Genomic DNA, 27,681 nt, shown 5'->3' with positions numbered 1-27,681 from the left:
ACATTTGAGATTTTCTCCAGGCTCCAACTCTCTACTGTCTGGTGCCTCCGTCATTGCCTGTTTACTTTGAATTCCACTCTTTTTGTCTATTCCCTTTACTTGTTGCTTTGGATCATCCTTGCTTCCCTGCCTCTCCTTGCCCACATATGTTGAGGGGTCCCTTACCCCTCAACCACAGCCTCACCTTCATCTTAAATAAGGACTAAGTTCTCTTTCGCTCATCCCTTGACATTGTGGGTCAGCCTCCTCCACTCTTCTCCTGGCTATAGCTGACTAAACCTTAGCCCCTCTTCTTCCTCGCCCCATCCCCTTTCTCAAGTCCTCCTTCCTCTCAATCAGAGCCACAGACACTGCATTATACATTATGAAAATGTGGTTTTCTGTTTTGCAAAAACAGCGTGAATATTAAGTCAGATAATTTGACTGAGCCTTAGCTTTTGGATGATGATTTATAGGTTAGACTCTTTCCCATTCATAGGGAAACCCCATATTGGAAATCTCAGCTCAGCTTAACTACTTATTCTTAAAAAGAAAAAAAAAAAATGACAGAGCTTCCTAATCAGAGATACCTTTATATACATTACACTCATTTGTTTATTCACTCACCCAAGAAACATTACTCAATACCCTGCACGTACTAGGAACTATCTTAGGTGCTCGTAAAATAGCTGTGAATAATGATGACCCTCACCTCACAGGGTTTAAAGACTTTAGGGAAATACAGACCAGAAAATAGGCAGTTGCAATAGTATGGATAAGCAGTGTGCTAGGAGTGGTAGAGTGGGTCTGTATGAGCCATGGCAGAGGCATTTAACCAGGCTGGGGGCTCAAGCAAGCTTTCCTAGGGAAGTGAAATCTAAGCAGGAACCCAGAGGAGGAGTTAGTCAAGCAATTAATAGGGAACCTGGGACATACTGAATGCCATTTACAGGTCATGATAGTTTAGCTTTTAGTTTTGTTTTTCAAAAATTAACTGTTTCTGTTATTCAAAGAAGAAAATAAACTCTCACCTGATATGTAGGCAACAGAAGGGACTTTAAAGATGCCATCTAAATTCAGTAGAGTCGGTTTATTCTTGGGTTTAGTAATGATGGTGTCTTATGATGACAGTTGTTTTCTTTTTGCATTTCAGTAATAAAATCATATCAAGTGGGATCCAAGAGAAGATTTTTAAACTAGCCCTAAGTGTTTCTATCTGACATTTAGGATGTATTATTAGTATATGAGTAAAACAAATTGATCACATGACCAAGATTGTAAAATAAAATGTGAAAAGACCTTGTATGTATATTTGACATAAAGAATCCAGTCATCATGGCAGCTTACTGGCAAGATGTTCGAATAGGAACAGCTCTGGTCTGCAGCTCCCAGCGAGATCGACGCAGAACGCAGGTGATTTCTGCATTTCCAACTGAGGTACCCGGTTCATCTCATGGACTGGTTGGACAGTGGGTGCAGCTCACGGAGGGTGAGCTGAAGCAGGATGGGGCGTTGCCTCACCCAGGAAGCAGAAGAGGTCGGGGGATTTTCCTCCCCTACCCGAGGGAAGCTGGGAGGAACTGTACCGTGAGGAATGCTGCACTCCTGGCCAGATACTGCGCTTTTTCCATGGTCTTCACAACCCATAGACAAGGACATTCCCTCCGGTGCCTACACCACCAGGGCCCTGGATTTCAAGCACAAAACTGGGTGGCCACTTGGGCAGACACCAAGCTAGCTGAAGGAGTTTTTTATTCATACCCTAGGGGCACCTGGAATGCCAGTGAGACAGAACCACTCACTGCCCTGGAAAGGGGGCTAAGGCCAGGGAACCAGGTGGTCTGGCTTGGCAGGTCCTACCCCCATAGAGCCCAGCAAGCTAAGATCCACTGGCTTGAAATTCTCGCTGCCAGCACAGCAGTCTGAGGTGCCCATGGGATGTTTGAGCTTGGTGGGGGGAGGGGCATCCGCCCTTGCTGAGGCTTGAGTAGGTGGTTTTACTCTCACAGTGTAAACAAAGCTGCCGGGAAGTTCATTCCAACTGGGTGGAGCCCACCACAGCTCAGCAAGGCTGCTGAGGCCACATTGCCTCTCTAGATTCCTCCTCTCTGGGCAGGGCATCACTGAAAAAAAGGCAGCAGCTTCAGTCAGGGACTTAAAGGTAAAACCCCCATCTCCCTGGGACAGAGAACCTAGGGAAAGGAGCAGCTGTGGGTGCAGCATCAGCAGACTTAAACGTCCCTGCCTGACAACTCTGAAGAGAGCAGCGGATCTCCCAGCACAGCATTTGAGCTCTGCTAAGGGTCAGACTGCCTCCTCAAGTGGGTCCCTGACCCCATGTATCCTGACTGGAAGACACCTCCCAGTAGGCGCCGACTGACACCTCATACAGGAGAAGTCTGGCTGGCATCTGGTGGGTGGCTCCCTGGGACAAAGATTCTAGAGAAAGGAACAGGCAGCAATCTTTTCTGTTCTGCAGCCTCCGCTGGTGATACCCAGGCGAACAAGGTCTGGAGTGGACCTCCAACAAACTTCAGCAGACCTGCAGAAGAGGGGCCTGATTGTTAGAAGGAAAACTAACAAACAGAAAGCAATAGCATCAACATCAACAAAAAAGATGTCCACTCAGAGACCCCATGCCAATGTCACCAACATCAGAGACCAAAGACTGATAAATCCATGAAGATGGGGAGAAACCAGCGCAAAAAGGCTAAAAATTCCAAAAACCAGAATGCCTCTTCTTCTCCAAAGGATCACAACTCCTCACCAGCAAGGGAACAAAACTGGACGTAGAATGAGTTTGACAAATTGACAGAAGTAGACTTCAGAAGGTGGGTAATAACAAACCTCCTCCGAGCTAAAGGAGCATGTTCTAACTCAATGCAAGCAATCCAAGAACGTTGAAAGAAGGCTAGACAAATTGCTAACTAGAATAACCAGTTTAGAGAAGAACATATATAACCTGATGGAGCTGAAAAACACAGCACAAGAATTTCGTGAAACATATAAAGTAGCAACAGCCGAATCGATAGCAGAAGAACAGATATCAGAGACTGAAGATCAACTCAATGAAATACAGCAAGAAGACAAGATTAGTGAAAAATGAAAAAAAAAAAAAAAAAAAAAAAACCAACGAAAAATGTCTCCAAGAAATATGTGACTATGTCCAAATCTACATTTGATTGGTGTACCTGAAACTGATGGGGAGAATGGAACCAAGTTGGAAAACACTCTTCAGGATATTATCCAGGAGAACTTCCCCAACCTAGCAAGACAGGCCAACATTCAAATTCAGGGAATACAGAGAACACCATAAAGATACTCCTTGAGAAAAACAACCCCAAGACATGATTGTCAGATTCACCAAGGTTGAAATGAAGGAAAAAATGTTAAGGGCAGCCAGAGAGAACGGTCGGGTTACACACAAAGGGAAGCCCATGAGACTAACAGCAAATCTCTCAGCAGAAACCCTACAAGCCAGAAGAGGGTAGGGGCCAATATTCAATATTCTTAGAGAGAAGAATTTTCAACCCATAATTTCATATCCAGCCAAACTAAGCTTCATAAGCAAAACAGAAATAAAATCCTTTACAGACCAGCAAATGCTGAGAGATTTTGTCACCACCAGGCCTGCCTTACAAGAGCTCCTGAAGGAAGCACTAAACCTGGAAAGGAACAACCGGTACCCACCACTGAAAAAACACACCGAATTGTAAAGACCATCAACACTATGAAGAAACTGCATCAACTAACAGGCAAAATAACTAGCTAACATCATATGACAGGATCAAATTCACACATAACAATATTAACCTTAAATGTAAATGGGCTAAATGCCCCAATTAAAAGACACAGACTGGCAAATTGGATAAAGAGTCAAGACTTATCAGTGTGCTGTATTCAAGAGGCACATGTCACCTGCAGATCACACACACGCTCAAAAATAAGTGAAGAATATTTAACAAGCAAATGGAAAGAAACAAAACAAAACAAACAAAACAAAAACAAAACAGGGGTTGCAATCCTAGTATCTGAAAAAACCCAGATTTTAAACCAACAAAGATCAAAAAAGACAAAGAAGGGCATTACATAATGGTAAAGGGATCAATGCAACAAGAAGAGCTAAATATCCTAAATACATATATACCCAATACAGGAACACTCAGATTCATAAAGCAAGTTCTTACAGACCTACAAAGAGAATTAGACTCCCACACAATAATAGTGGGAGACTTTAACACCCCACTGTCAATATTAGACAGATCAGCGAGAAAGAAAATTAACAAGGATATCCAGGACTTGAACTCAGCTCTAGACCAAGTGGACCTAATTGACATCTATAGATCTCTCTACCCCAAATTAACAGAATATACATTCTTCTCAGCACCACATCATACTTATTCTAAAATTGACCACATAATTGGAAGTAAAACACTCCTCAGCAAATGCAAAAGAATGGAAATCATAACACTCTCTCAGACCACAGTGCAATCAAATTACAACTCCGGATTAAGAAACACACTGAAAACCTCACAACTACATGGAAACTGAACAACCTGCCATGAATGACTACTGGGTAAATAACAAAATTAAGGAAGAAACAAAGATGTTCTTTGAAACCAGTGAGAACAAGCTACAACGTATCAGAATCTCTGGGACACACATAAAGCTGTGTGTAGAGGGAAATTTATAGCACTAAATACCCACAAGAGAAAGCTGGAAAGATCTAAATTCAACAGCCTAACATCACAATTAAAAGAACTAGAGAAGCAAGAGCAAACACATTCAAAAGCTAGCAGAAGACAAGAAATAACTAAGGTTAGAGCAGAACTGAAGAAGATAGAGGCACAAAAAACCCTTCAAAAAATCAATGAATCCAGGAGTTGGTTTTTTGAAATGATCAGCAAAATTGATAGACCACTATCCAGACTAATAAAGAAGAAAAGAGAAGAGAATCAAATATACACAATAAAAAATGATACAGGGGATATCACCACTGATCCCACAGAAATACAAACTACCATCAGAGAATACTATAAGCACCTCTATACAAATAAACTAGAAAATCTAGAAGAAGTGGATAAATTTCTGGACACATACACCCTCCCAAGAAAAAACCAGGAAGAAGTTGAACCCCTGAATAGACCAGTAACAACTTCTGAAATTGAGGCAGTAATTAATAGCCTACCAATCAAAAAAAGTCCAGGAGCAGGCGGATTCACAGCTGAATTCTACCAGAGGTACAGAGAGGAGTTGGTACCATTCCTTCTGAAACTATTCCAAACAATAGAAAAAGAGGGATTCCTCCCTAAATCATTTTATGAGGCCAGCATCATCCTGATACCAAAACCTGGGGGAGACACTACAAAAAGGAAAATTTCAGGCCAATATTCCTGACGAACATTGAAGTGAAAATCCTCAATAAAATACTGGCAAACTAAATCCAGCAGAACATCAAAAAGTTTATCCACTATGTTCAAGTCGGCTTCATCTCTGGGATGCAAGATTGGTTCAACACATGCAAATCAATAAACGTAATCCAGCACATAAACAGAACCAATGACAAAAATGACATGATTATCTCAATAGACACAGAAAAGGCCTTCAACAAAATTCAACACACTCTCAATAAACTAGGTATTGATGGAACATACCTCAAAATAATAAGACCTATTTATGACCAACTCACAGCCAACATCATACTGAATGGGCAAAAGCTAGAAGCATTCCCCTTGAAAACTGGTACAAGACAAGTATGCCCTCTCTTACCACTCCTATTCAATATAGTATTGGAAGTTCTGGCCAGGGCAGTTAGGCAAGAGAAAGAAATAAAGGGTATTCAAATAGAAAAAGAGGAAGTCAAATTGTCTCTGTTTGCAGATAACACGACTGTATATTTAGAAAACCCCATCATCTCAGCCCAAAATCTCCTTAAGCTGATAAGCAACTTCAGCAAAGTCTCAGGATACAAAATCAATGTACAAAAATCACAAGCATTCCTATACACCAAGAACAGACAAACAGAGAGCTACATCATGAGTGACCTCCCATTCACAATTGCTACAAAGAGAAGAAAATACCTAGGAATATAACTTACAAGGGATTTGAAGGACCTCTTCAAGGAAAACTACAAACCACTGCTCAAGGAAATATGAGAGGACACAAACAAATGCAAAAACATTCCATGCTCATGGACAGGAAGAATCATTATCATGAAAATGGCCATACTACCCCAAGTAATTCATAGATTCAATGCTATCCTATCAAGCTACCACTGACTTTCCTGAAAGAATTGGAAAAAACTACCTTATATTTCATATGGAACCAAAAAAGAGCTCATATAGCCAAGACAATCCTAAGCAAAAGGAACGAAGCTGGAGGCATCACACTACCTGACTTCAAACTACACTACAAGGCTACAGTAACCAAACAGCATAGTACTTGTACCAAAACAGACATATAGACCAATGGAACAGAATGAGGCCTCAGAAATAACACCACACATCTACAGCCATCTGGTCTTTGACAAACCTGACTAAAACAAGCAATGGAGAAAGGATTCCCTATTTAATAAATGGTGTTGGGAAAACTGGCTAGCCATATGCAGAGAACTGAAACTGGATCCCTTCCTTACACCTTATACAAAAATTAACTCAAGATGGATTAAAGACTCAAATGTAAGACCTGAAACCAAAAAAACCCTAAAAGAAAACTTAGGCAATACCATTCAGGACATGGGCGTGGGCAAAGGCTTCATGACTAAAACACAAAAAGCAATGGTAACACAAGACAAAATTGACAAATGGGATCTTATTAAACTAAAGAGCTTCTTCACAGCAAAAGAAAATATCATCAGAGTGAACAGGCAACCTACAGAATGGGAAAAAACTTTGCAATCTATCCATCTGACAAAGGGCTAATATCCAGCATCTACAAAGAACTTAAACAAATTTACAATTAAAAAAAACCCCATGGAAAAATGGGTAAAGGATATGAACACACACTTCTCAAAAGAAGACATTTATGCAGCCAATAAACTATGAAAAAAAGCTCATCATCACTGGTCATTGGAGAAATGCAAATCAAAGCCACAATGAGATACTACATCATGCCAGTTAGAATGGTGATCATTAAAAAGTCAGGAAACAACAGATGTTGGAGAGGATGCGGAGAAATAGGAATGATTTTACACTGTTGGTAAGAGTGTAAATTAGTTCAACCATTGTGGAAGACAGTGTAGCGATTCCTCAAGGATCTAGAACTAGAAATACCATTTGACCCAGCATTCCCATTACTGGGTATATACCCAAAGGATTATAAATAATTCTACTATAAAGACACATGCACACGTATGTTTATTGCTGCACTGTTAACAATAGCAAAGACTTGGAACCAACCCAAATGCCCATCAATGATAGGCTGGATAAAGAAAACGTGGCACATATACACCATGGAATACTAAGCAGCCATAAAAAAGGATCAGTTCATGTCATTTTCAGGGACATGGATGAAGCTGGAAACCATCATTCTCAGCAAACTAACACAAGAGCAGAAAATCAAACATCGCATGTTCTCACTCATAAGTGGGAGTATATGAGAACACATGGACACAGGGAGGGGAACATCTCACACCCAGACCTGTTGGGGGGTGGGGGGCTAGGGGAGGAATAACATTAGGAGAAATACCTAATGTAAATGACAGATTGATGGGTGCAGCAAACCACCATGGCACGTGTATAACTATGTAATAAACCTGCACGTTTTGCACATATACCCCAGAACTTAAAGTATATTTTAAAAAGCAAACATAGCAATACTTTTCTTGAGAAATAAATCTGTAAAATGGCAAAAAAAAAAAAAAAAAAAAAATCCCGTCATGTAGAAAGCACCAGCAATGTCTTTTTTTATACAACTCACAAATGGCAAGACGTATGTGCTCTGGTAGGAGTTCTTTACCTGGGATGCAGGGACATATGGGGACCTCAGAAGGTCCCAAAACACTGTAAAACTATATCAAAAAATTATGTGTACATGCATATTACTGTAGAGATGGTCCATAACTTAAATTGCATACTCAACGAGGAATCCATGTCCCCCAAAAGTTCACGAGCCAGAACTCGATAGCACACAATAATTGCTAAAAAATATTAGAGCTGGAAGGAACTTTAGAGATTCTCTCATTCAAAGTATTAGAAACATGAAGTATTCACTTGTGGATTGGGAAATGGAGGTACAATCCATCATATTCAAACTAAATATGTTCTCAGGCAAGAACATCAAAGTGTGGCAGCACATAGTTTGGTTAACAGAAAGCTAATTTAAAGAAGAAATTCAAAATGGTAATGACTGATAATTAGAGTGATATTTCTAAAGAGGTATGTAGAGTTTTCCCTTTTGGAAAGCTTTTTTTAAGAAAAATCTGAGGTATTATTTACTGTAGTTGAGTTCCTGGTTAAAGGGAAGAGACAATGTGGCACTGTAGCCCTCAAATGCTCCTACTTCTTCTCTTTCCTGGTCTATAGTAACTCCAATAAATGAAATTCACAAGTCTATCCAAGGGCGAAGGCAACATATGATCTTGTATATAAAGTTCACATTTTACATTTAAATTGTATGTTTACTTTTTCAGCCTTGTCAACTAGAAGTAATGGAAGACTTCAGATCCTGTAACTTGTTTTAAGATGAACATAACATAAAGTCCCATTATTTGGGATGGAAGTATTTTATATTTTGTGATCATCTGGACAAAGCCCAGATTGGCATTTATCTTCGTAGTCTCAAAAATGGGTTTGGTAAATGTATTTAGAGTAGAGAAACAAGATTGAGGAAGAATGCTTAACCTGCCAGTCCCTGTTGCAAGCATTAATCTGTGTATCAAACACTAGTGGTTAATATGCTGTCTAGCAAACACATTTATTCCTCGGACCAGGTCTAAACAAAACATTGTTAGCTAATTGCTTATGGAATTGTACTTACTTTAAATAATTCAACCGTGTTTTTAAAAAGAAGTATTATTTAGCTAAAAATTCACATAGCTATGCTGGGCTTTTGGCCTGATTGGTTTGTTTTATTATTATTCATCATAAAAGTCAGATGATCACAGCCTCTTAGATGAACCCAAGAAATAATATAGCAGAAACTACCTGACTATTCATTCTTGAATACAATATTCATAAAGCCACTTGCGGTAAAATTCTAATTTGTTTCTGCATTAAATAAAAATGTTATCAATTTATAAAACCTTATGTTTAAACAAGTGAATGATAGTGTTTTTAAAAAAGAGAAATTTAAATCCTTCCTTTTTTTAATGCTTTAAATGTTTTAGTCTTTAAGATTGAATGTTAGTCAATGTCTCTGAGTCCAAAAGACTGACAATTTCATTCCAATGTTGCTGTTTTCCCCTTTATTCTTTAGAATTGGGCTCAGCCTCAGCTGAGTTGGAATGTCCATTAGGCTGATAAAGATCTCAATTCAGCTATGTAGAAAAATATACATTTTATTCAATTCCTTTTGTATTCCTTTATTTCCTCAAATGCTTGATTCTTCTATAGAATTCTTTCTTTATATCATTTCCTTGTCTACATACATTTTTGGAGAACAGCAGCTACCTAAATTACTGAAATATTGCAAAGTCAAAGAGATGGAAACGTCTTAAACACAATAATTAGAGTTTGGGCTCCAAATAAACTACCTGATATGTAAATAAGTCAAATCAAGGCAACTTTTTAAAAATTTTCTCTTTTAGGGACTCTGAAAAATTTCCCTAAAGTAATTTTCATTTCAAAACTGCCAAGTGTACCAGTAAAAGTCATAATTAGGCAACAGGTCATTTCAGCTGTATCTCATGATTTCCCCAGAGAATAAACAGTGATGATAACAGTGAGCACAAGAAGCATAAAACCAGCCACATGGAGAAGGGCAAATGCCCAGGAAAACAGCAGTTACCATCGGATACAGGTGAGTTTTGTTCAGAGACATGGTTGGATGCTAAGGGCACCACTCTTGCAGAATGTTTCTTCATCTTTTGAAATGATTTGTCTTGTTCTCAGTGCTTCCTTTGACTTTGTTTTGAGTATCCTGTTCTGTAGCACACACTCTGCTGTAGCTGGTGTCTAGATGCTGTTCTGCGAATGTTGCTGAAAGCTGCAAGGACTGGTTTGCTGTCTCCCTGGGAGACTATTTGCCCCGCATTCAAACAATGTTTGACCTCCTCTAAAAATTTTTTTTAAAAAATCAATTGTGAGGCACAGTGGGAAACTGAAAAACGAAAGGAGAAATAAAGACTGTTTTCCACTTAAAGTGCAGCAGAGTTGCTGGACTGAAGCATTGCTTTTCTAAAGATATATATAAATGTATATGTGACTAACGCACAGAATTTCCATGGTGCAACCAGAAGGAAGAACATACAATAATATCTTCCAGAAAAATGTTGAGTTTAGTGCACAAATCACATGAAAAGACTGTGATGTCATGGTATACACTGATTTTGATGAAGGGTGATTTAGTCGTGCCATATAGAAACTTCAAGGTTAAAATGTGTCCATAAATAGAAAAGAAACAGTTTTCTCATTGAATGGTCACAGAAATTAGCACTATATATGCATCAATGTATTCAAGATCAACACACATAGATCTGTATAGTTGCTAGATATGTGGGCACATAAGACAGGAACCCAGGAAGGAGGGACAGAGCTCAGGAGCGTGAATGAGAGATTACAACTGTATGATTGTAGATGAGAAGTGGGAGTGGAGGATCGGCAGCTGGAGCTGCAGACGGTTTGCTGAGACTGTTAGTGCTCTAGGCTGAGACTCATACTGCCGCCATGTCCTGCTGCTGGTATCCCTGAACATGTCTCTCTTCTTCGGGAACATGGCCAGTGACACCAGGTATGAAGATTTACAGCATGAACTTGGTCATTATGGTCCTATAGATGATGTGTATGTTTCGCTTGGTTTCTACATTCGCTGTCCAAGAGGATTTGGTTATGTTCAATTTGGGGATGTTTGTGATGGTGAAGACGCTTTACATAATTATGACAGCAAGTGGATTTGTGGATGGCAGATTAAAATAAAGTTTGCCTAGGGGGATCAGAAGACACTAAATCAGACGAAAGCCAAGGAAGGGAGGAATGTGTACAGTTCTTCATGCAATGATGATTATGACAGATATAGACATTCTAGAAGCCAAAGTTGTGAAAGAAGGAGATCAAGAATCTTCTGATTACAACTATAGAAGGTCGTATAGTCCTAGAAACAGTAGACCGACTAGAAGACCACACGTAGCAGAAGCCATTCTGAATATGATAGATTCAAAACCGAAATCAATCTTTTTCAAGATCTAAATCCAATTCAAGATCACGATCCCAGCCCAAGGAAGACATGAAGGTTGAATCACATTCTAGGTCTGCATCTCACACCAAAACTAGAGGCACCTCAAAAATAGATTCCAAAACACATTATAAGTCTGGCTCAAGATATGAAAAGGAATTAGGGAAAAAAGAACCACCTGGATCCAAATCTCAGTCGAAGTCACAGTCTATGTCTAGGTCAAAATCTGTATCAAGGTCTTGGACTAGTCCTGTGTTCACTGGCCACTGATAATATAAGCCATGATCACTTTTAGGCGTGTATCATTCACTTATTCATAGTTTGGTTTACCTAAATTATCAGGAATACAGTGTTGCAATTATGATTACAAAGACACTTGTTAGTTTTCCCTGTACCAGGCAATGATCACAATCAAAATGATATGCTATTGAGAAGCCACTCTTAAGAGTCAAGTTTGTTTAATGTTATGGGCCACTACCAATTTGTGGTGTCTCTATATATTTTTGTAAAGATTCCCATTTTTTATGCTTGAAGTATTTGGTGAAAAGATGTGGTTGACCATAATTTGCAACATTATTTTATTACAAATAAACTTTCATATTTGTATTTGGTAGAATTGTTAACCTAGAAATGTAGCTTGCTAATAAGAATGACAGAAAAGTGAAGTCGTAGCTACAGTACAATACTGACTGCTCAGACACATTTAGGTTCAGGGCGGACCTTTATGTCTTGTCAAGATATCTATGCCCATGATAATTATTTATGATGAAGTGTGGATTAGTTCTTTTGTTAACCCCACTGTCTTAGGGAATCATGCCAACTGGCTTACGTAGTATTTTCAGGGAGACTGAGTTATTGACTGAAATGTGGAGGCTTCACTGCTTTTTTCTGGTTCCTGTGAAGATTTGGAACATAGACAACATCACAAAAACTCACCTTAAAATGGCAAAAATAATTTTAAAGGGAAAAAATGTTCTTATATATATTATATATAATATATATATAATGTTCTTATGTATATTATAAAGTTTAAGGAGCATTGTTGATCATAATATTGCTTAGTTTTCTTACAGCTGTTGGAAGCAAGCTTTGTGTGTTCATAGTGTAAAAGAACTGAAATTTTGATGCTTACAGCACGGGCCTGTGCATTTCTATCAAAATTTGCCTGCCTTGTTATGAGGCAGGTTTGCTTTTCCCACCTCAGTTTATTTAATATGAGGCAAGTTGAAAGACAACACTCATTCTAGGTGATTCTGTGGTACCATGAAATTTAAAGTAATTTTGGAAAGAGGATTAGTCAGTTTTAAGCAAGAGTCACATCTTCTGAGTTTTTGATTATCAGTATAGTAACTGACTAAAAATGAAGAAGTAATATCCTTAACCATTTGTAATTTCTAGTATTTCTCCAAAAGATCATTTTGGGGACAAAAGTGACTTGATATGTCCAATCTCATTTCTGAATAAAAAGCTAAAATTAAAAAAAATCTCGGATTGCTTGCTTACAGATATAAGTAAGAATTATCACAGAGAAACGATTCCTTTTAGAGGATTACTTTTTTCAATTTTGGTTTTAGTAATCTAGGCTTTGCCTACAAAGAACAAAACAATGGTTCTGAAATACTGTTGTGGAATGTGTTTAAAGGATTGATTCTAGAACCTTTGTATATTTGATAGTATTTCTAACTTTCATTTCTTTACTGTTTGTAGTCAGTGTTCATGTTCTGCTATGCAATCATTTATATGCATGTTTAATTTTTTTTAGATTATCCTGGATGTATAAACAACAAAAAGTCTATTTAAAGCTGTAGCAGTAGTTTGCAGTTCTAGCAAAGAGGAAAGTTGTGGGGTTAAATTTTGTATTTTCTCTCTTATAGAAGCTTCTAGAACAGTATTTTTGTACATTCTTTTTAACAAATATTGTGTACAACCTTTAAAACATGAATGTCTGGATCAAAACAGGATCCAGCTTATTTTATGCTTGCTGTAAATTAAGCAAACATGCTATAATAAAAACAAAATGAGGGAAGAAAAAGAGTAGATGAGAAGTCACAGGGAGAGCTCACAGGAGGTAAAGAAAGGCAGGCCTTCAAGGATCCCTGAAGAATACTAACTTCTTAAAAAATAGACTGTATTTTTTAGAGCAGCTTTAGGTTCACAGCAAAATTGAGAAGGTTCGGATATTTCCCACATACTTCCTGCCCCCACACATGCATAGCCTCCCCCATTACCAACATCCCTCCCACAGTGGCATGTTGATTACAATTGATGAACCTACGCGGACACTGCATTATCACCCAAGGCCATCGTTCACATTAGGGCTCACTCTTGGTGTCATACATTTCATAGCTGTTTTTTTTTTTAATCTTTTTTTTGACAGTCTCACTCTGTTGCCTAGGCTGGAGCGCAGTGGTGCGATCTTGGCTCACTGCAAACTCCAACTATGGGCTTTTGACAAATTTATAATGACATGTATCCACCATTGGAGTATCATACAGAGTACTTTCACTTGTACTTTCACTTCCCTAAAAATCCTCTATGCTTTGCCTCCCTCCCTCTCCATCCCTCCCTCCCTTCAATCTATGACAACCACTCATCTTTTCACTGTCTCAATTACTTTGCCTTTTCCAGAATGTTATATCGTTGGAATCATACTGTATACAGCCTTTTCAGAATTGGCTTTTTTCACTTAGTAATGTGCATTTAAGTTTCCTCTATGTCATTTCATAACCTGATAGCTCATTTCTTTTTAACACTCAATAATATTCCATTGTCTGCATGTACCACAGTTTATCCATTCACCTGTGAGAGGACATCTTGATTGCATCTAAGTCTGGGCAATTATGAAGAAAGCTGCTCTAACTATCCATGTGCAGGATTTTTTGCAGACATAAGTTTTCAACTCCTTTGAATGAACACCAAGGAGTGAGATTACTGAATTGTAAGGTAAGAGTATATTTAGCTTTGTAAGAAACTGTCAAATTATCTTCCAAAGGTGCTATACCATTTTGCATTTCCACTACAACAATTCAGAATTCCTGTTGCTCCACATGCTCTCCAGCATTTGATGTTGTCAGTGTTCTGATTTGGGCCATTCTAATAGATATGTAGTGGTATCTCATTGCTCTAATTGGTATTTCCCTGATGACAGGTGATGTGAAAGAATACTAACTTTTAAAAAACTATTTATTTTGAAATAATTTGAGACTCACATAAAAGTTGCAAAACTTGTACAGAGACTTCCCATGTACCCTTCACCCAGAATTTTATCACATATATAGATTTGTGTAACCACCACCATAGTAAGATATAGAACAGTTTCATCACCCCCAAACTCTCTCATGCTTTCTCTTTTTAGTCTCCTTCCTCTGTCCCAGCCCTTGACAACTACCTATCTATTCTCCATCCCTATATGTCATTTTGAAACCATTATAGAAATTAAACCACACAGTATATAACATTTTGAGATTGGCTTTCTTCACTCAGCATAATGCCCTGAGATGTATACAAGTTGTGTGTATCAATCGTTGTTTCTGTTTATTGTGGAGCAGTATTCCACAGTATGAATGTACTATGGACAGAATGCTAACTTTAAGGGACTAAGAGCAGAAAAGGAGCCCGCATATGAGAATGAGAAAGATGGAACCAGAAAAGGGGATGTAGGAGAGTTAGAATCCAGCAGTAGAGGAAGGTAGTGCTTCAAGGAGAATGATGTGCTCAGCTATGTTAAAGTTGTAAAATGAGATAAGGACCAAGAATTTAGCAGCAACAACCACAACCAGCCATGTACTGAGCACCCACCAGGTGCTAAGAATGTGCTAGGCTCCGGGATAAAATGAGACATGTTCCTGCTCTCGTGGTGTCTAAAGAGGCAGGTGAAACTAATCACCTATCTCACTAATAAAATGTAAGTTGTGATAAGTACGGTTGAAGGCAAGGGAATAGTGCTACGAAGATGTATAACAGAAGGATGTGGCCTTATCTAGAGTACATCCCCTCCTTCCTTCCTTTATTCTTTCATTTACTGTACCAAATTTGAGTGTCTACTGTGTGCCAGCTCTGTGCTCAGTCATGTAAACACATGTGGGCAAGATTCTTATGTTCATGGTGCTTTAGAGTGTGGGAGTGACGTTTGAACTGAAAGATATGAATGACAAGAAGGAGTGAAGTGGGTGGAGTATGGCAGGTGGCAGCAGCATCATTCATTGGAAAAACTGGGAAGACTCCTGTGTGGCTGGAATTCAGTGAGTGAGCGAGGAATTCACAGGTGAGATAAACCTGTAAAGGCAGGCAGGGGCCAGATGCTGCCTCAGGCCATGGGGTGAGATTTGGATTTTTTCCCCCTAATTCAAAGCTATTGCATGGTTTTAAGCAAGAAACCTGCTGATTTTGTTTGTAGTTTTAAAAGATCACTGTGGTAACTGTGTGGAGAATGGACTAGGATGGAGAAGAGACTTCAGGTGAAAGACAGTGGCTTCACCTAGAGCAGTGAGGTGGAGATGAAGACAAGTAGCTAGAGCTGAAACAGTTTCGGACACACACATAACAAGCTTTGATGATGGATTATCCGATCCAAGTCAGGAAAGGGATAGAGGCAGAAGATGAGGGATGAGAAGTGTTAAGAAAACCCCCTTGGCTGGTTGCGGCTTATGCCTGTAACCCCAGGAGGCTGAGGCAGGAGGATCACTTGAGGCCAGGAGTTCAAGACCAACCTGGGCATCATAGTGAAACTCTGTACCCACCAAAAAGAAGTTAGTAAGGTGTGATGGCATGCACCTATCGTCCTAGCTACTTGGGAGGCTAAGGCGGAAGGATTGCTTGAGCTCAGGAGTTTGAGGCTGCAGTGAGTTATGATCATGCCATTGCACTATAGACTGGGTGATAAAGCAAGACTCTTTCTCAAAAAAAAAAAAAAAAAAAAAAACCCAAATATCTGGCTTTTGCAACTGGGTGTATATTTTTGTCCTTTCCTGAACAATAGGAGAAAAACAACTACGGGAGAGAGAGGAGTACTCACTGAAGTGCGGAGAGGGGTGGGAGGGAGACTAAGCAGCTCATTTCAGATGTGTTAAGTTTGAGAAATATATTACATCCAAGTGGGGATGTCAAAAAGGCCGTTAGACTGTGCAGTCTGTTGCTCAGAAGATAACACTGGGCTAGAGAAATATGGGAATAGTCAGCTGAGAGATGTTTAATTGTCACAGGGTTGGGTGAGATGAGCTAACACACAGCACTACAAGAGGAACCAGCACTGAGCTCCAAGGCCACCAACATTTAGATGTGAGGTTAAGATGAAGCCAGTAAAGGAGACAGATGCTTAATTAATAAGCATCTGCAAAACTAAAATTCAGGAAGGCCTCAAGAATGGCAACTTAATATGTCAAACTTGAAATGCCACAAGAAATTATTTTCCAGGAATTACAAACATATTCTTGGAAGCTAATGAGCTGTTTTGATTTCTGAGAACAAATTTAAATAAGTTTGAGAAATTGCATCAAACAATTTATGCCAGTGTATGTAATTACGCCAACACATATGGCACCTAAAAACCACTCACTACTTCAACAGCATGTGAAAATGTTAGCAAAGCAAGAGAAAATGGAGCCTTAACTCACAACTTCCTGGCTACACCAGGTGAAGTAAAACAGCTTTTACTTCCATGTAGGGTCTTACTGTTGATTGGCTGGAGTAGGTTTTGTATGCTGTTAATAGGTGGCTTTAGGAAAATTATCTGGAACTGCCACAGTGATCCAGTGTTTGCTTCACAATCTCCAAGTTAGACAATGGAGACATTAAGAGAGCGGGAGAACCAGAAGGAGTTAGGCGCAGTTTAATTCTCTGCAGAAACCCAATCAAGCTTAAACATGGGGCGCTGACTCCTCCAGGTGGAAATGGGAACAGCCTGATGGGAACTGTTTTCAGGACACTGGATTTACTTACTAAACGTGTAGGCCTCACTAACATGTTTTTGAAAACTTATGTTCTACTCTTTATTGCAGAGGTTGCACTGAAAATACCATGCACAGTAGCTCTACTCCTTGTGGGGTTTATAACACATTTGCAGCACACTTGTAGACTGCTGTAACAGCCAATAAGGAATGCTCGCTCATATACCCCACTCCATGTTATTCTTCCATTAATTAGTGAGGCAGTTACTATTATCTTTACTTAAGAGATGAGAAAAGCAAAGCTGAAAAAGCTTGATAAAAGCAATTTGTCATATGAACAACAGCTTTCCAAATAGATATTCTGCTGATTGTTTTATTCCAGAATTACGTATTAAACACTTGCTGCGGGTCAGGGATTGTACTAAGATTTGGAAATATAAAAATAAGTTAGATAACGATTTCTGCTTGCAGTCTACTGATATTTTTGGTGGGTTTACCAGATAAAATCCCAGACTTAGACTAAAATTATTTGTTGTTCATTTGATTCAAATTTAACTGAGCATACTAGTTTTCTATTTGCAAAATCTGGCAACCCTATACATTATTAGAGACTTTTAATGAACCACCTAGGCCAACAAAGCCCTCCTTGTTATTTTTACATTATAAAAAGTGACTCCAAATGCTTTATTTTACAGAAATATTACAACTGCCAACAAAATGCAAGCCACAGACTAGTGTTTACTAACCACAGCATTAACCACAGCAGAACCAGTCACAAGGTTCTAGTCAAGGAGAGCTTCATCCCTGAATGAATCATATGTAAAAATGTTTTTTAGTTTATACAAAGAAGCTTTGCATATGTTATTTCATTGGACCTTAGAGCAATTGATCTTAATTCCAATTTATAGATGAGGAAACCAAGGCTTAGAGTGGCCAAGTGACTTTCTTGGGAGTGAAAAATAAATCCTCGGACTCTGAAACAAGTCAACAACTCGTCAACCTATAGAAAAAAGTGCCTCTTTTTCTATAGGATGCTGGATGCTGATGACAATAACAACAGCTGAAGTAGAATCTTAAGACTGAACTCCTCCTCCTTCAGTTTTGCATTGTGGAGAACAATGCAATCAGTGTCTTGTCCCTCGGATCCTAAAGTCAGAATGCGTCACCTAACCCCACCTGTAAAAGAGACCTCTCTGGAGGAAGCTGTTGCTGTGCTGTTGCCCAGCTCCTTGACCCTGTGGTGGCGATGGGAAGTGCTTCTCCCTGCAGTCTTACATATTTTATAAAGAAACACATGCAAATGGCCAAATACATAAAATGGGATCCTCTCCGAGGAAGGTTTAGCTAGGACTAATGTACTAGAAGCAGGCTCAATCTTCCAGGCTATTTGAAGGAGGTGCTAAAAGTTGCCTCTAAAAGGAATTACCACCATTAGACTGTACCATTTTACATATTCTAAATTACTGTTTTAATATAATGTAATACAAACATTATTACAAACACTGAGGAGACTAGGGCATGAAGCCACCTGGTTTCATATGAGAACTAAAAATAAAATCCTAAGCCCCTGACTGAATGAGCCCGTCTTGGCAAAAGGGACCCCAAAGAGATTAAAAACTGAGTTTTGGCCATGATGGGACGGGAGGTCAGACACACTTCCTTATACCCCGTCCCTTTTGCAGTTTAGACACAACTGATCAGCATTAATATTAAAATAGAAATCATAAGACAGATGGAATGCACTCTTTGTGGTAATAACAAATTATAAATGAGACCTATGGTCATACCGGGCAGGAGTTAAGCCACCCTCCCCTACATAAGAATAAACTATGTCCTAACTGCCACACGGTTTCTCTTTCTCTAGCAGCTAAACAAGCCTTGGCCTCCTGGTAAGCAATATTGAAACAATTGCAGCTCATCCACTAGCAGATTCTGAATAACTGACACCCTTATTCCACAAGCAATAGCTACAGCTTTGTTTGGATAGGACTGATTTCAGTAACTTTCTCCTGATAAGAGACCACTGACCATGGACTGGTTCTGGCTGGTTTACAGAGGCTGCACACTGAGTGCCTTTATGTCCCTGTGTCACCTTCTGATGTATAGAGCCTAATCGTAATGCATTTAAAGGTTTAAGTCTCAGCCCCAGAGTGAACATAGGTCGTATGTAACATGCATGTTTGTTCAGCCCACATGTGTTAGGGGCCCCTCCGTGAATATTCATAGCTCTTCTTGTAAGCTGTTGAATACATAAATTTAGCCAATCCATTCAGCATAAATCTCCTGCGGCAACCCTTACTTCTTTGAAATGCTTGCTTCCAGTTTCAGCCAGAGGCCCACTTCCCAAACTGCAGGGTGCACCCTTTAAATATATAAAGTCTCCTTTCAAATTTGTAATTGTGTGATTTTTAAGTCGACATGTGTTTTATGGAACCAAATGGGACTAAAACAAGAATTAGCCCTTCTGACACAAGGAAGGCTACTACAGGAAAGGCAGGTGGCTGGAGGGAACAGATGTTACTCTTATGTGTCCCTAACCCCTTCCTCTGGATGACAGCCATGATTTTCCCACAAGGAACCACCTCTCTTCCACCCTAAATCTATATGGTTTAGGTCAGAGGTCCCCAACTCCTATAGAATGCAAGCCTAGAGTTGGGGTCATCTTTGCCACATACACACAAAATGGAGAGAGACCAAGTGTTCATTCTTTCAAGCCTTACCTGAAGGCAAACATTTCCTGGACTTTTCGGTGTCATAAACCCCAAAATTCTGCCTTTTATTTCTGAGCCCCAGTTTGAGTTAGGAGTCTGTTACCTGTAAGTGAAGGCATTGGAACCATTTTAATGGCCCTAAACAAAAGAGGCTGATGACCTTTGACCTAATCAGCTAATGCCAGTATTTAGAAAACTATTTGAAAAATAACCTCATTAGCTAAGTTAGATTAAGTCAATTACAGAGTCTGAGCTAACAAGAGATAAAGAGAGATGACCCCATATTACTACACTGCCTGTTTTTTGCCCTAAATGTATCCTGCCTCATTAATGATACAAGATATCCCTCTTCTCATTCTTCTTTTGTGAAACCATTTTCTCATCTTCTTATAACTATGTGCATAAATTAAGAACACAGAATATTCATTGAGGATTCCCCATTTTCCCCACCCCTATGTTAGTATAGTGTTTTCTGCTTGGGATCAGCTAAGGTCTATAAAATTTTATGTTGGTTCATTATTATGTTCAGTTTGGGTTTACCAAAACACAAGAGCCATGGGCTCTGTATTCAAATAAAGGTCACATTTATTTGTTTCATTAGTGCCAGATACAATTTTAAAATATCACCAAGTGAAGCTCCCATAATTCCATATCAAAATAATTCCAGGACATTATTGCTTTCTTGGTGAGGGGCCCAGTACTTTATTAGGTGATGTGGCAGAGGACAAGGTATTCACCCCAATTTATCCCATAAATGACAATTGTCTAAGTCTACTAGTCTACTAGTGCATAGGTCTACTAATCGTGAGTCTACTAGTATATCTAACTACTACAATTTATGGAGCAAAACTTCTGCCTTAGAAAGTTGGGCCTCACTGATGTTTGGAATAATAAAGGGAAAACATGGGCTGATCTGTCCAGGATAACCATAAGAAACTCTTTTTAGCTCATGGTGCCCATCAACATCATGGTCATGTGTGACCATTATCTCACTTTTAGCTTCAAGAAACAAACTTTTCTTCAAAGCCAACAAAGACCCCTCTCTTTTTCTATATTAAACATTTCTCCTCTCCTCTCAATACAATATCTTCCTTTGAATATCACAACTTATATCCCGTAATAAATGACCTGGTCCCTAATCTAGAAAGGCAGGCACAAGAGGGAAGAGAGAGTTAAAGTTTCTCTCCATTGGTCTCTGCTGGTTTCCTTATCTTCTGTAATGTGCTGTAAATGTTCCAGGAGGATCTGTGTGTTCCAACATCTTGACTTTATGGTGTTTCCAACGTACTGGCAACCAAAATTCTGTAAATCCCCACTGAATAGAGGAAAGATAAAGAATCTATCTCTATCCATCTAATTGTTAATCACAAAAAGTACTGACAAAAAAGAGATACAGAATTCCTCCAGACTTTAGAAAAGAAAAAGAAAATGTATAAAAACTTCAAGCCAAGAGAACACATGGGGCTTGAACCAATTGCAGACTTAGAGCTGTTTTCTACCTCTTAAATTGTGACTCAGAGTAACTCCCCTGTATTATTTTGGTACACATCTCCTACACTTAACAAATTCCAGCAACACCTTTTTACATGTGCCAAATAGTACTTCAAGAGCATTGAAAAGGATATTGTATTTGTTACTTATTCAATGAGGCATTATCTCCATTTTATGAATGAAAATACTGAGACTCAGAGAAGGTAAGTAAAATAACTGAGGTTATACAGCAAGTATTGTCACACAGAGCCCTGATATATCATTTTGGATAATATATTTCCATAAGTTTGGTTTATACAGATTATCTCTGTCAAAATAACACTTAGAAAAGATAATCACTTTTTATGTTCAGTCCTTAAAGAAAGCCACTTGAGGTGAGAAAAGAATTAGCTTGAATTTTACAAACAATATTAACATAAAAATAGAACTCAGATCTGATTGAAGGCAATTTATATAGCATGAACTTTATAAAATGATAGAAAATATAAGTTTATGTGAACTATAAATTAATTGATAAATAGTGGCTGACTCTGCACACCAATGTAATGGTTTTCTAGTCTTTTTAACAATTCATTTTTCTTGCTAGAAAGCATTACCACACAAAAGTGAAAATCAATACAATGTTATAAAGAAACAGTTGTTCTATAAACAAACGCTAACTAGCCTTAGAGAGAAAGCAAAGGTAATCATTTATAAAATGTAAACCTTTTTCTATTCAATATCAGAAGCACCTATTGCATCCTAATTATTTACTCAGAGGAAAGATGATCATAAACATGCTAACTTTAAAATAGAGTATTTTTAAAATGAGCCTATGATAAACAACATTGTCTCTCAGTTTCACTGAAAATCTTACCAAAGCCAACAGAGATGGCCGCAGAATAAGATGCCAGAGACTGGGATTTCCAGGTGAACCTAATCCCTTTGGGCCTCAGTTTCCTCATCTTTAAGATGAAAGAGTTAGACTGGATGACCCTAGTCAGCAAAACCCAATAAAACTGAAACACCCCCAAAAATAACAAGAGAAGAAATCTAGATACACTTTCTAGCTGAAGATTTGAAATTAGCCTGTTAAAGTCATGACCTATTTTAAGAAAACTCAAGACTTAAGCCTCCAAAACCACAAAATGGATAAACTGGGAAGTGATTCTATTAGAAAATGATTCATGCTGTAATGCTTTTAATGTCAATATTTCATAGTACCATTAAAACATGATTTAATTTAGAGTAAAAGGAAACAAAATTTACAAAAGTTTTAACACTACAGCTATTATATAAAACAGCTATTACACTGCGGCTATTACCTAGGATACTTTGTATTAATAGGCAATAATTTACCCTTGCACAGACGTATTTATGAAGATAAGCAACACTCACCTGTCTAGATTCACTGATGAATAGCATAGTCTTAAGAGAGGTGTGTATAAATAACTTCTAGGCTTACAAGTCTGTTTTCCTAAAAGCCATTATTTGGGAATTACTAAAGATTGAGTAACTTGGATGTACCATTGGGGACTGCACAATCAACTCTAATCTATAAACACAAATATCCATTGCATTAACACAAATACATAGTCTCTATTTCTGGAATGTCTGCAAATCTGGATTGCTTGACCCTAGAGATTAGAGGTTAATTGCCTTATTTTATTACTTTGTCCCACAGTTGCCCATGAATAAATAAAATAGCAATAAGGCCACTTGCTAAGGTGAGATGGGGAGGTGATTGTTAACCTTATCTAGACAAACTCCTAAGTAACCATGGTTGCAGTCGCCATTTCTTTCTATGTTATAACTCTTTGCATTGTTGGTGAAGGTATTTACATTGAAGACCGAGTGCTAGTGGAAAAAAAAAAAACCACAACACTCCTCTTTCAGGGCTGATTTTATATAAACAACAAATTAACTTGTGCTTAGGTGATCATTTTGCTTTTTCCACAAGATTATAGTTATTGGAATATAAAAGATTATCTTATTAATGGCAAACACCATATTTTATAAGATATAGATTTTTTCAAAGTCTAACAACCTCCAAATAAAAATTTGTTTTAGAGCTAACAGTGTCTTACAATCACTGTTAGTCATGTGGCCGTTGTCTTGGAATGCGTGAACTTCACTGTAATTCCTGGTGGCATTACTGGACAACTTCAACCCCTAGATGTTTCAGTCCACACGGCATTTAGGACTATCTGAGGAAGAAATAGGAATCCTGGTCTTGTCTGAAAAGCTTCCACTGATATTGAAAAATATTCTTTGCATGAACAAACTTTGGTTAAGTTCCTGAACCTTTTCCTAGACCCATCTGTGTTCTTCCTCATAAAATCCAGTTTTAGAAAGAACCCTGCTAAGTCAGTTTAAGTAGAATCCTCATCCTTCACACCCGATCACCCTCAATATGTAATCGGGTTCCTCATCCTCTACCATCCCCCAGGCGATGTCTGATCACCCCGGCCTGTCCTCAGCAAGAATCCTATTAGGTCAGTTAGCCAGAATCCCCCCTACCCTGATCTTTCCTCTTATTAATTTTCCAACCACAGACCCCCTCTCTGTTCCTTGACTTAAAATTTCCGCTTGCCCATGCTTTATTCAGAATTGAGCTCAGTTTCATGTGAAAGTCTCTTCCCTTATTGCTGTGGTTCCCAAACAAAACCTCTTTTTAGTGTTTTCACTATTGTCCAGCTCTGATTTCACTTTGACAATAACTTCTGGCAAGACTTTTTAAAATGCCAGCATCAGATATTACACCCCAGGTGTCAAAAACTTGGAAAAAATTCTGAAGGCAATCATAGAGCACTATTTGGAGAAATGATACATCATCATCATTCTTGATGGCACAGAGGATGCCACAGCATGGAAAATATGGACCTCAAAAATGGAATTGATGAGTAACTTGTATGATATGGGCATTTAACTGTTTGTGTATTAACAACAGAGACAATTAATCTAAAACAAAATAATTTTTAAAAACCAAAAGAGATAGCTGCTAACACTTTATATTTAAAGAAGCCTAAAAGAGCCATTTCAAATAAACATAAAAATTCGAAACAATATGAAAACAGTATGTCATAGTTTATTGCCATTTTTTTCTTAGAGCTACATAACACATTCATTTGCCTTAAAATCTTAGATTCAATGACATGCAGTGGGTTTCAGTTTAGATGCCACATGCAGTGAGTTAGTAGTGGCTGTTTCAAGAATAAGCTTGAAAGTCTTCTCCCCAAAACTATATTCCTCTCCCCTTTTCTTAATTTTTCAGTTAAAACCATAAATATGGATGGTTTATGGACCTTTCTTAAAAAGGAGAAAGGAAACTGAGCTTTTAAGTATGTACAAAGCACATTTGTTTCTTTCTGAAAAATAAAATCTAAGCTTTATGCAAGCTCTCTAGCAACACCCTGCATGATCTGATCTTTGTAGAATCACTCTCCCTCACATTAGCTGTCAGGTAGAATACAGGTAATATATTGCAAAGACTTATACTAGAAATGATTTATTGTTTATTTAAGCTCAAATTTAACTGTGTGCACTGTATTTCTAGGTCCTAAATCTGGCAGCCCTACCACTCACTCACTCTGCTTCAGTTACCCTGGCCTCATCTCTGTCCTTCCTGTCTGCACACTTGCAGTTCACGTCTTTGTCTGCCTACCTATTTCTCGTCTTTCAAGTGGCACTTAAGATCACTCCTCAGGGATGCCTTCCTGATTCCTTAACCTAAATCAGCTCCTCTGTTGAAACTTCTCACACGTTTTCCTTTCCTTCACATCATAGCTTGTGTCCCAATATATAATTACTCCCTTTATTTGTGTGCTAATGTGCTTCACTTTTGCATGAGTTTCCTCTTGCTGCTGTAACAAATTACCAAAACAGAATGGCTTAAAACAACACAGATTTATTATATTGCAGTTTTGGTGGTAGAAGTCTAAAATTGATTGGCAGGGCTACATTACTCCTGGAGGTTCCAGGGGAGAACACTTTCTTTGCTTTTTCCAGTTTCTAGAAGCTGCCTGCCTTGTTTGGTTCATGATCCCCATATCGCCCCTGATTTTGTCCTCACATCTCCATCTCTGACTCTGACCCTCCTGCCTCCTCCTTATAAAGGAAACTTGTGATTACCTTGGGCACATGCAGATAATCTGGGATAATCTCTCCACTTCAAGAGCCTTAATTTATCCACAGCTGCAATGTTCTTCTTGCTATGTAAGGTAACACGTTCACAGGTTTAGGGGATTCTAATGTGAACATCTCTAAGTAGTCATTATTCTGCCTACCACAGCATGTCATAGACTATGGAAACGGGCCACGTCTATTTTTCTCCACTGTATTTCTAGTGGCTGACATGTGATGGGCACTAGGTAATGTTGGTGAAATGAATGAATATATCTTTTTTGTTGCCCTACTTAAAAGCAAATCACCAAATCCCCAAAAAATTTACCAAAGGGAACTGATGACTCAATACTGAATTCAGAGATTTGATATTTCAAAAGTTTTTCTGGGGCAGGTGGGTAAGAAACACTACCTGTGCCCTGCAGCCTCAGATATGCACCCCATGTCTCAACGCCTTCCTTCATCTCCCTTTCCTTTCAGAAGCACTGGGTGTACTGGACCTTTCCCTTGTCTTTAAACATTCACCTCTCTTAGCTTCCAGGATGCTATATCCTCCTGGAGATCCCCCTACTTCCCCAACAGTTCCTTCTTAGTTTGCTTTTCTAATGTGACTCTTCCACCTGATCATTAATGTTGGAGTGCCCGAGGTCTGGTCCAGGGTCCATTCTCATCTATTCTCACTCATTCCTCTGAGAGATCTCATTCGGGTCTATAGATTTAATATTACCCATAGGCTGATCATTCCAAATTGTCTTTAGCTTTGGCTTTCCCACAGCTCAAAATATCTCACATGCAGCTTCCTACTTGGTACCCTTACTGGAATGCTTTTTTTTTTTTTAATTATACTTTAAGTTCTAGGGTACATGTGCACAACGTGCAGGTTACACATGTATACATGTGCCATGTTGGTGTGCTGCACCCATTAACTCGTCATTTACATTAGGTATGTCTCCTAATGCTACCCCTCCCCCCACCCCCTCCCCACAATAGGCCCTGGTGTGTGATGTTCCCCTTCCTGTGTCCAAGTGATCTCATTGTTCAATTCCCACCTATGAGTGAGAACATGCGGTGTTTGGTTTTCTGTTATTGTGATAGTTTGCTGAGAATGATGGTTTCCAGCTGCATCCATGTCCCTAAAGGACACGAACTCATCCTTTTTTATGGCTGCATAGTATTCCATGGTGTATATGTGCCACATTTTCTTAATCCAGTCTGTCACTGATGGACATTTGGGTTGATTCCAAATGTTTGCTATTGTGAATAGTGCTGCAATAAACATACGTGTGCATGTGTCTTTATAGCAGCATGACTTATAATCCTTTGGGTATATACCCAGTAATGGGATGGCTGGGTCAAATGGTATTTCTAGTTCTAGATCTTTGAGGAATCGCCACACTGTTTTCCACAATGGTTGAACTAGTTTACAATCCCACCAACAGTGTAAAAGTGTTCCTATTTCTCCACATCCTCTCCAGCACCTGTTGTTTCCTGACTTTTTAATGATTGCCATTCTAACTGGTGTGAGATGGTATCTCATTGTGGTTTTGATTTGCATTTCTCTGATGACGAGTGATGATGAGCATTTTTTCATGTATCTGTTGGCTATATGAATGTCTTCTTTTGAGAAGTGTCTGTTCATATCCTTTGCCCACTTTTTGATGGGGTTGTTTTTTTCTTGTAAATTTGATTGAGTTCTTTATAGGTTCTGGATATTAGCCCTTTGTCAGATGAGTAGATTGAAAAATTTTCTCCCATTTTGTAGGTTGCCTGTTCACTCTGATGGTAGTTTCTTTTGCTGTGCAGAAGCTCTTTAGTTTTAATTAGATCACATTTGTCAATTTTGGCTTGGAATGTTTAATATCATCCCAAACTTAAAAATATCTGAAGCAGAAATTATTTTACTCACTCCCAAATATTTATCTCCATAGACATTTATATCTCAACAAACAGCATCACCATCCAACCAGTTAGTTTTCTTCTCCTGCACCCCCATCACCTAATTCATCAGCAAGTTCTATTGATTCTGCCCAAAACACACCTCAACTATGTCTACTTCCCACCATCTCTATGTCTATCACCTAATTCATACCTTTGTCATGTCCAGCCCAGCTCACTACGATAATCTGCTAACGGGTCTCTCTGGCTCCAGACCCTCCTTTCACCTGTACTTCACATAGCAGCCAGAG

At 38.7% G+C, this 27,681-nt stretch overlaps 1 protein-coding gene and 1 pseudogene across 2 annotated transcripts in view; one reads left to right on the top strand and one right to left on the bottom strand.

The window, feature by feature from the left end:
• The window catches only part of SLC35F4 (solute carrier family 35 member F4), a 291,291-nt gene that overhangs the window by 62,237 nt on the left and 201,373 nt on the right, over window positions 1-27,681 (bottom strand). The window lies entirely within an intron of this gene.
• LOC116275666 lies at window positions 10,829-11,577 on the top strand (annotated as a pseudogene).

This window comes from Papio anubis, chromosome 7 (genome assembly GCF_008728515.1).
Source record: "Papio anubis isolate 15944 chromosome 7, Panubis1.0, whole genome shotgun sequence".
Classification (NCBI taxonomy): Eukaryota; Metazoa; Chordata; class Mammalia; order Primates; family Cercopithecidae; genus Papio; species Papio anubis.
The sequence above is the reverse complement of the archived record's forward strand: the minus strand, read 5'-3'. Positions and strand labels throughout refer to the sequence as shown.